At 43.8% G+C, this 9706-nt stretch overlaps 1 non-coding gene across 1 annotated transcript; it reads left to right on the top strand.

Annotated features, from left to right (window-relative positions):
* The first annotated feature begins 7466 nt into the window (after positions 1-7466).
* On the top strand, positions 7467-7628 carry LOC111726469. The gene has a single exon (XR_002774232.1). It is a non-coding gene; the product is annotated as a U1 spliceosomal RNA (small nuclear RNA).
* The last annotated feature ends 2078 nt before the right edge of the window (positions 7629-9706 follow it).

The raw sequence follows: 9706 nt of genomic DNA, 5'->3' as shown, positions 1-9706 counted from the left end.
TTTTTTTTCTTTTTGATGCTATTATAGATGAAACTGGTTTTGAGGGGGAGTTTTGTTTGTTTGTTTTGAGACAGAATCTTGCTCTGTTGCCCAGGCTAGAGTGTCCTGACATCAGCAACCTCAAACTCCTGGGCTCAAGTGATCTTCCTGCCTTAGCTTCCAAATAGCTGGGACTACAGGGGCCCACCACATTGCCCAGATAATTTTTTCTGTTTTTAGTAGAGATGGGTTTCACTCTTGGTCAGGCTGGTCTCGAACTCCTGGGCTCAAGTGACTCCACCTCAGCTTCCCAGAGTGCTAGAATTACAGGCGTGAGCCACTGTGTCTGGCCTGAACTGTTTTCTTAATTTCATTTTTAGACTATTCATTATCAACATACAGAGTGTTGTAACCCAGCCCTCTTTCCCCAGCACTCTCCTGTTCCCCTGCCCTATGGGCTCTCCCAGCCTGTTCCCATGCCCCCCCCACAGTCAAAGCACAGAAAGTCCCAAGTTTCACAAAACCCCCAAGTTCTCAGTAGATAAACAATGGTGGAAAACTCACTGAGGCTTGATTAATTACTGTTATATAACCATAACCATTGTAATTTAAAATGTATCCATTGATCAATTATTGTTCTATAATCATAACCATTGTGATTTGAAACGTATCCATTGACAAACAAGCTGTAACCCTGCCTATGGCAACGTTCCTCACCACCACCACCACCACCACCCCCACTCACTTAAGCTACGCAGAGAAAAAAGGGTATAGAAGACAAAAATCCTGCACTTCACGGCCGGCTTGTCTCAGAACAAGGCCTCCTGCGCAGGTGAGAATAAATCACCAATTAACAGCATCAGAGTGGGTCCAAGTTTATTTTTTCATGACCAAGAGGTGATTTCAAGAGAAACAACTGCTTGTTGTACATTGATCTTGTATTCTACCACCTTGAGTTATTATTATTATTTATTAACTCTAATAATGTTTATGGGTTCCCTAGGTTCTATTTTCTGCATATATGATATCTGAAAACAGATAGTTTTGGGTTTTTTTCTTTCCAATTTGGATGCATTCTATGACTTCCTCTTGCCTAATTTCCTTGGCTAGAACCTCTAGGGCAATGTTGGATAGAAGTAACAAGAACAACATCCACAGCTGCTCCTTGGGAAGCTTATTCGCTGTTTAACTTGGGGCAAGATATCTAACTGCTCTGACCTCAGTTTACTCATCTGCAAAATGCTAATCGTAATAGCACGTCCTTTATAAGGTTGTTGTGACGATTATAGGAATCAATGTAAGTAAAGTGCATGGACCAGTGTTGGACATTTATTGTCTGCTCCTGTTGTATTCACTTTACTGGATACCAGGTATCCTGTCATCGTCATTCTTGGTGTGACAGCCAACTTTCAATGAATAATTCCCAATTATGGGCATCTGTGTTACAGACTGTAACTATTATATTAAAAATATGTTCCTTCAAACAAAGTATAGCATGAAGTTTGGGCAGCCTGAATTTATCCACAGAGCTTATCCCAATATTATTTACGGGAAAGTATTTGGTACGGACACCGAATGAATTAACTAGAATTCAAGGAGTTGCCAGTAGATGGCGCCCTTATAATTTGCTATTCTACTTTCAGCCTCAGATTTGTGTCTTTATAGGTATATGTGGAGTCACACTATCAAAAAACTCAAAAAAATGGGGCAGAAATGGCACTCCCGTTTATTTCTTTTTTTCTGGTAGAATTTGCCACCCACAGTTATAAATGCACTTACAGAGAAAATTTCTCCTTCGATAGTTTCTTTTTTAATGTTGTCATTTTTTTGTTTTTACTTAATAAAACATGAGGGAACATTTCTGGAAATGTTTTAAGTTGGAACCTAGAATGGTAATTATTTTTATCCATCCCGATAGGTGGATGAACATAATTTATTTTTTAAATTTTTCATAGACAATGAACTTCCGATTGTTCTATCTCATTTATAACTTCAGACTTGGTTAATTCTTCTCTCAGTTTTTCTCTGCATTATAAAGCCAAGAAATGACTTATACAAATCTGTCTTTTCTTTCTCTCTTCTACTTTTTTTTAAAATTTAGAGATGGAAGTCTCTCTATGTTACCTATGTTAGCCTCAAACTCTTGGGTTCAAGTAATCTTCCTGCCTCAACCTCCTGAGTAGCTGGGACTACAGATACCCGTCCCACTGCCTGGCCAATTTTTCCTTTTTTTTTTTCAAAGACAGAGTCTCACTCTGTTGCCCTGGGTAGAGTGTCCTGGAGTTATCACAGCTCACAGCAACCTTAAACTCCTGGGCTCAAGTGATCCTCTTGTCTCAGCCTCCCAAGTAGCTGGAACTACAGGCATCTACACCATGCCCAGCTAGTTTTTATATTTTTAGTAGAGACATAATTTCCCTCTTCTTCAGGCTGGTCTCCAACTCCTGAGCTCAAGAGAGCCTCCCGTCTTGGCCTCCCAGAGGGCAAAGATTACAGGTGTGAGCCATTGCACTTGGCTGCAAAATGTATATTTTTAAGAGCGAATGAGCAGGGCGATGCCTGTGGCTCAGTGAGTAGGGTGCTGGCCCCATATACCAAGGGTGGTGGGTTCAAACCTGGCCCCAGTCAAACTGCAACAACAACAAAAAAAAAAGCTGGGCATTGTAGTGGGCACCTGTAGTCACAGCTACTTAGGAGGCTGAGGCAAGAGAATAGCCTAAGCCCAGGAGTTGGAGGTTGCTGTGAGCTGTGATGTCACAGCACTCTACAGAGGGCAATAAAGTGAGACTCTGTCTCTTTAAAAAAGAGAGAGAGAGAGAGAATGAGCATTCCACAAAACCTAGCTTAAATGTCAACTTAAAGGTATCTGATATTAAAGAATCTGAGTGTCTTGGGTTAAACTTTAATTCAGATAGGGCTAAGAGTGAAAATGTAAACTCTGGGACCCCAAATACTGTGCTTTTCAGGTCAATTTTTTTTTTTTTTTTGAGACAGGAGCCTCAAGGTGTCCCCCTGGGTGGAGTACTGTGGCATCTCAGCTCACAGCAACCTCCAACTCCTGGGCTCAATCAAGTCTCCTGCCTCAGCCTCCCAAGTAGCTGGGACCACAGGCGCCCGCCACAACGCCCGGCTATTTTTTGGTTGCAGCCGTCATCGTTGTTTGGCGGGGCCGGGCTGGACTCAAACCTGCCACCTTGGGTGTATGTGGCTGGTGCCCTAGCCACTTGAGCCACAGGCGCCAAGCCTTTCAGGTCAATTTTTGCCAGACTTTCCTGACTTAACGTGCTCTAGAATGCATCTATGCCCAAGCATTGTCTGTCATTTTGGCATTTTCTTATTTATTAATTCAATAACTATTTATTCACAATCTCCAGGATTGAAGCAGTGGTTTCCCCAGCTTTGGGAGTGTTGGCTACCGCGGGTACAAAGCTGAGTCTGTCTCTCCCTGAGGATTACCCTCAGATGGGGGTGGGGAGAGCCTCTCTCAAGGGCTTGCGTCCTCCCTGGGGACAGCTCGCCCCCAAAGGCTGATCAAAGGCCTGGTCTCGTCCATTCGGGACACATGTAAAGAGCCATCCAGCTTCAGTCACCTGTGGGGACAGTTGAGGACTGACAGACTGAAGCTCGGACTCTGGGAAGAACTATTCTGTGGAGAATATGGTTGAGTTCGTTTTTTAAATTCCAGAGGTACAGGGATGGTATGGAGAGAAGAAAAGAGAGGAGCAAAAAAGAAGTGAAACCAAGTAAGTGTTCCAGCTGATGAAGCACCAGGCACCGGGCCCTGCGACCCTTCTCTGGGACCCAGCAAATCACGTGTTTGGGTGCAAGGAGGTTTTAGTAAAACCAGTGAAGACTCTGTTCTTCCCTTCTGCACTGGCCTAGGATGGGATGGAACCATAGAGCACAGGGGTATTTAGGAGTTTAGAGACATAATTCTGAAGAAATGAGGCCTAGAACATCACAAAAACAGTGGGTAGGGCTATGAACTCTGCAGGCTGTAGGGTTTACCTGGTGAACATCTGGATCTATCTGTCATACCAAGAAATGAGTAAAAGTCACCAATGCCAAAAAATGACAGTGTAATAAAATGAAGGCAGACACTGTGGGAATAGAAAGGTCCTGATTCTAACTGATCTATAAAAATGAGCCAGAATTACAGGAGTGGGCCTTGTGCCTGCAGTCCCAGCTACCTGGGAAGTGGAGGTAGGAGGATTGCTTGAGCCTGGGAGTTTGGGGGCTGCCAAAGGTAATTATGAGTGTAGAGCAGGGAAGGCCAACCTGAACTGTGAGATTAGGGAAATTGCTCCTGAGAAAGTGTCATAGGAACCAAAGGAAGAATAGAGTTTGCTGCATAAAGTGAAAAAGAAATAATATAAAGCGAAAAGCAGGGTGAGAGTCTGAAGTGGTAGGTGAGCGAGCACCAGGTTCAGGAAGGCCCGGGAAGGTCTGGTCGCCGTCTGGTCGCCATGAAAGGAGTCAGCATAATAGGACGTGTTAAGCTGCTGGGCACAAAGCAGTACCTTACGGGCACAAAGCAGTCTTTGTAAGGACTGAAGTTGAGAATAAGATGTTGATCCAACGTGACAGGTCCTGCCCTCAGTGCCTCATATGCGTCATTGTCTGCCTGACATCGTAGGGTGGCTCCGTGGGATGGTCATTTTGCAGGCTGGCAACTGGCTCTCTGCCCCTCTCAGAAATGACATGACGCATTTGAATTCAGAATGGAAAATGGATCGAAAGAGAGTACAGTTGGAAGGATTCGGGTTATAAATTACAGAATACCTAACCCCAAACAGCTAGACAATAGAGGAGTTTATCGGCTCACGTAGCTGTAAGTTCAGGGTGGGGTGAACTCTGGCCCGGTTCCTTTCCATGTGTCTTGTTTGACTTTTGCGTGATCTACTTTACCCTGCCGTCTGCTCCCCTCCTGACCCTACGATGGCCGTAGCAGTTTCTATATTTCTTTGCTCATGTCCAGCAGAAAGAGAAAATGCTTCTCTTAAGAGAGAAACTTCCTTTCCAGAAGCCCCAACAAGCATCTGGTTGTGTCTCATGGACCCGCTGGCAGGGTCAAGGAGAGACATGAATTCTCTAACTCTGTTAGGGGTTCTGCAGGAATGCTAAACAGCTGCACAGAATCCACTTCTGGAGCTGAGGGCGAGGCTAAATCCCACCCAAATCAGATGGTTGAGAAGGGGAAGAGGGTGATTCCCGAAAGGAAATTTGGGGTATTGCTTCCAGGAAAGATCAGATGCTGGGCAGCAAACACGAACATCTCTTACAGGGGGCCAGTCGGGGAGCGGGCAGAAGGCTTCTGCAGTGATCCAAGTGAGACCGGCTTGGGCAAGGACAGTTCCGTGAATAAAGGCTGAAAGAAGCAGACAGGTTCAAAGGACACTAAGAGGTAGAATGGATAAGAACCAGTAACTAATTGGCTCATGATTATAAGAAGTAGGGGGACTAGGTTAAAGATGACTCCAAAATCGAAGGTTTCTCTTGCCAGGCTGTGACACGATTAGCCTAAATGGTTGAAGGATTTCCTGGCCCTGGGTCCTCAGCTGAGAAAAGCTCACCATGGCATCCTTTCTAAACTAATCTGATAAATGGCTCCTTTGCCCTCAGACTTCTCTCCTGTTTAATCCTATGATGTACTGCTTGTTTGACCACTTTTATTCAAACATAAGGTTGTTTCCACCTTGGTTTCTTTATGCACTGCACTAGGCAAGCGTCTGACACTTAACACCAACCGCCAGTGAATGTACTAAAGTCTGAAATTGTTTCAAAGCAGTATTTTAACATACCAAACATACCCAGAACTGTAGACACAAGTTGGAATGGCTGCTCAGCTGATGATTCCCTGTGGATCCGTCTGGGAGGAGATTCCAGATTCCTGGCCATAAAAGTAGGCCCAGGATCCTGACTAGGACAATTTAAGGTCCGTCCAAGAGATGGGCTTATGATTCTATTCTAGAAAATTTTCATACTGAAGCAGAAGAAAAGAAATTGAGTTCTCAAAATGACTAAGCTAAAAAACAGGTAAGTTTGAAAGAATGCGATTCCAAGTTGCTTTAGCTGTGAACTCTTCATGAATTCAACTCATCTGAAGAAGAAAAGATTGACACCAGGGTGCAGAAAGATACCATGACATAGGATATGAAAGGGGAGAGAGATGGGGGAGAGAGCCAGAGAGACACATGAAATCTGGTCGCCTTTATATCCCTGGATCCTGCTGTCCTCAGAGCTAGCTCTGCTTCTGATTCTCTGACCTCTCTGCGGTTTGATCCTGTGCTCCACAGACGCGGGGATCCGCAGTGCCCAGACATAATGTGCAATCCAAAAATAGTTGTCAAGATAGAGACTTCCCTTTGGACCAAGACGGAGTGAAAGGGCTGGATTTACTTCACACTGAAACAATTTAAAAACCAGACACTCATTAAAAACAAAACAAAAACAGACAAGATGTGTAACAAATGGTTTTCAGACATTGGACATCAAGAGACATGAGACAGTGAGCCCTAGAGAGGGATGCCCCTCTCCCTGCCCAGAGAGAGTTTCCAAGCTATATTGCAAAGAGGGGGAGCCCAGGTGGAGCCTTGTGGTCTGTTGGAACTGAGGATATGGAGCAGGTGGTGTGGGGAGGCCAAGGCACCAGAGTCCTCAGGAAGCACGCCAGAGAGGGACCGCTGCCCAGGTGGGGGCTGCCGAGACCCGCAGAGAGCACCTGTTAATGTTTAGCAATGTTTAGCTGATTGCATTCAGTGTGTGTTTGTGAGGAATGAGCCTAGGTTAAAAAAATAAAATCTCTATAGTTTTCTTTGAACAGACCTCTGTTCCAATCTGGGAAAAACTGTCTGTACTTTTCAATGAACAAAAACTGTAATAGCTAAAAAAAACTATTGAATAAATGTGAGTCCATAAATTCTTCCTTTTTCCTTAAGCCAATTCTAGTTGGGTTTTTATTACTTGCAACCAAAGAATTTTTTTTTTTGAGACGGAGCCTCAAGCTATCCCCCTGGGTAGAGTACCATGGCATCACGCTCACAGCAACCTCCCACTCCTGGGCTCAAGCGAGTATCCTGCCTCAGCCTCCCAAGTAGCTGGGACTACAGGCGCCCGCCACAACGCCTGGCCATTTTTTGGTTGCAGCCATCATTGTTGTTTGGCGGGCCTGCGCTGGGGATTCGAACCTGCCACCTTAGGTGTATATGGCTGGCGCCTTAGCCGCTTGAGCCACAGGCGCCGAGCCAAAGAATTTTAACCACATATTACAATTCTGCTTCTCAGAGTTTATCTTTAGAAACTCATAAAGGATTCCAAAAAGTTCAGGGTTATAAGAATGTTTAGCATTTTAATATTTATAAATGCCAAAAATTAGCGATCTCCAAAATCTTATGCAAATCACAGTAAATTCATCTAATATGTGTAAAATACTATGTAGTGACTAAGCTGACATTTCAGTGTCTTCTCGACATGGACGTGAGTTCGTGGTATTGCCTTGGCAGGGAGGTAGCGAGGTCAGCACAGCTCATCTGGGCACGGCTTATCCGTTGCACTCCCCATGTGTTTGTTGACCCTGCACTTTCCCCAAATGTGGGAGATGCAACTGTGTAAGTTCTGGTAGTAGGCCACTGCTTTCACACTCTCCCCTGGCATTTCCCAAAGATCTTTTTTTAATTTAAAAAACATTCTTTAAAGAAATATGCTCATAAAAAAAAAAAAAAAAGAAATATGCTCATGATATATTCAAGAATTTTAAAAACTAGATCACAAAACAGAAAGTATAATTTTTCATTGTACATATGAAGTCTGGAAAGCTGTATCTCAAAATTTTAATAATTTTTCTCTATGACCGGATTTCAGGTGTTTCTTTTTTCTTTTAAGTGATCTGGATTTTCTACTGTTCTACCACAAATTTGTTTCAGCTCTTTTTTTTTCACAAATGCCTGTCGTAGTTGACCTCTGAGTTTGTGCATGGTTTTATTTTCTTTTTGATGTAAAGTTTACCACCGGCTTCCAAGTTATTTGTGAGGCAGGGAAGATGAACACACTTTCAGCTGTTTGAGTAATTCCTTTCCTATTAGATTACAGACTCTTCCGATTTCCCCAAATCGTCCTCCAGATCTCTAATCATACTGCGGAAGTTAACCTTACACACTGTACACCTACTTCTAGGCACAGTAATATGCAGAGCTTATCCTATTACTGGCCTCCTAGGAGAGGGATGCCGTATAGGGAAAGCGTATGTTTAATAAAAGGGGCCAGTGGGAAAGGAAGAGCAGAGAGAAGGAAGGAGGGAAGGGAGTGGGGGTCTCGGTGTGTGACACACCTTTTGGGGGCAAGACACAATTATAAGAGGGACTTGACCTAACAAATGCAATCAGTGTAACCTGGTTTCTTGTACCCTCAATGAACCCCCAACAATAAAATAAATAAATAAATAAAAGGGGGCCAAGGAACTTCTATGCTTTTACCAAAACACATGGAAGCAGCTGAATGTGTCGGGCTGACCTAATGCTTTGGCAAACACTGAGAGTGACCTATGTCCCCAGGGAAACACATGTTACTTCTAACAATTCAGTGCCCCAGATTTTCCAAAGAAGACCTGATTTTTTTCTTTCTTTGTTTTTCCATAACAAAGGTCATTCCTTTATTGGATTTTGACTTTCGTGTCTCTGGAACATTTTTCCTGTAAATGAATTCGTGTGTTTAAATAAAAGATCTTTTCGCTAGATTACAAATCTCAGTTTTTAATTTAGAAAAAATGGCCACCGGAGAAAGCGTCAGGGTTGCAACATCTTCGGGAGGGTAATGGATCCTGGTCACAGCAGGATCAGGAAGAGATATGAGTGCCACGGATATTAAAAGTCTACCTGGAGCTGAAACTTTGATAACCGTAGGAAACTACCACCTTGAATTCCCAATTTGCACTGTGAAGCTCCTTCCTCAAGTACACACCCTGAGTATACTCAGCTATGCCACATGCATTTTCCCCCATACATAAAACTCGTGTATCAAAGAGCCTCAGTCAATTGATATCTTGTTGCTTTTATATCCTTAGTTCTCAAATGGAATTTTAAAAAATATCTTGGAGTTCTGCTGGGTTGGAGGATTAAGTGAAATGCTGGGCGTACCAGTAATCCAAAAAGCACTTGCTTGTTTTGCCAAGGAGTCCGGTCCTTTGTGAAAACAAAATCTTACTATTGGAGTTAAAAAATAAAACCCAGAAAAGTTAAGCTGTTCTGGTTGAAGAAAACATGAGAAGCAGAAGCCCTTTATACAAATCTGAGGCGTTACTCTTGCTTTTCTCCATGTTTATTAGAGAAAACTTAGAACAAGTAAACAAGAGTAAAGTCACGAACATGGAGAACTGTCAGTAGAATATGTTATATTTTCCGGATCCTAAAGAAGGTCTTCAAACAACCTTGATCAGCACAATGAAATCTCTTTCCCATCTTGCCACAGGGTGGGAGAGGTGAGATTCTGGGCCAAGGGTCAAAGTGAAGGGGCAAATTTTTGGCACCAAATCCAGGAGGTGATGAAACCCATGGCCAGAAAGAGGAGACAGAGGCCAGAGTTTCCAGATAACGAAGGCCGAGGAGCCACACTCAGCACCTGGGTGAGGCTGGGAGCAGGGCCAGAGTCACTGCAGAGCCACACTCAGCACCTGGGTGAGGCTGGGAGCAGGGCCGGCCAGAGTCACTGCAGAGCCACACTCAGCACCTGGGTG

This window comes from Otolemur garnettii, unplaced genomic scaffold, assembly GCF_000181295.1.
Source record: "Otolemur garnettii isolate 467f Iridium unplaced genomic scaffold, OtoGar3 scaffold00066, whole genome shotgun sequence".
NCBI lineage: Eukaryota > Metazoa > Chordata > Mammalia > Primates > Galagidae > Otolemur > Otolemur garnettii.
Note: the sequence above shows the minus strand (reverse complement) of the source record. Positions and strands in the feature narration are given on the sequence as shown.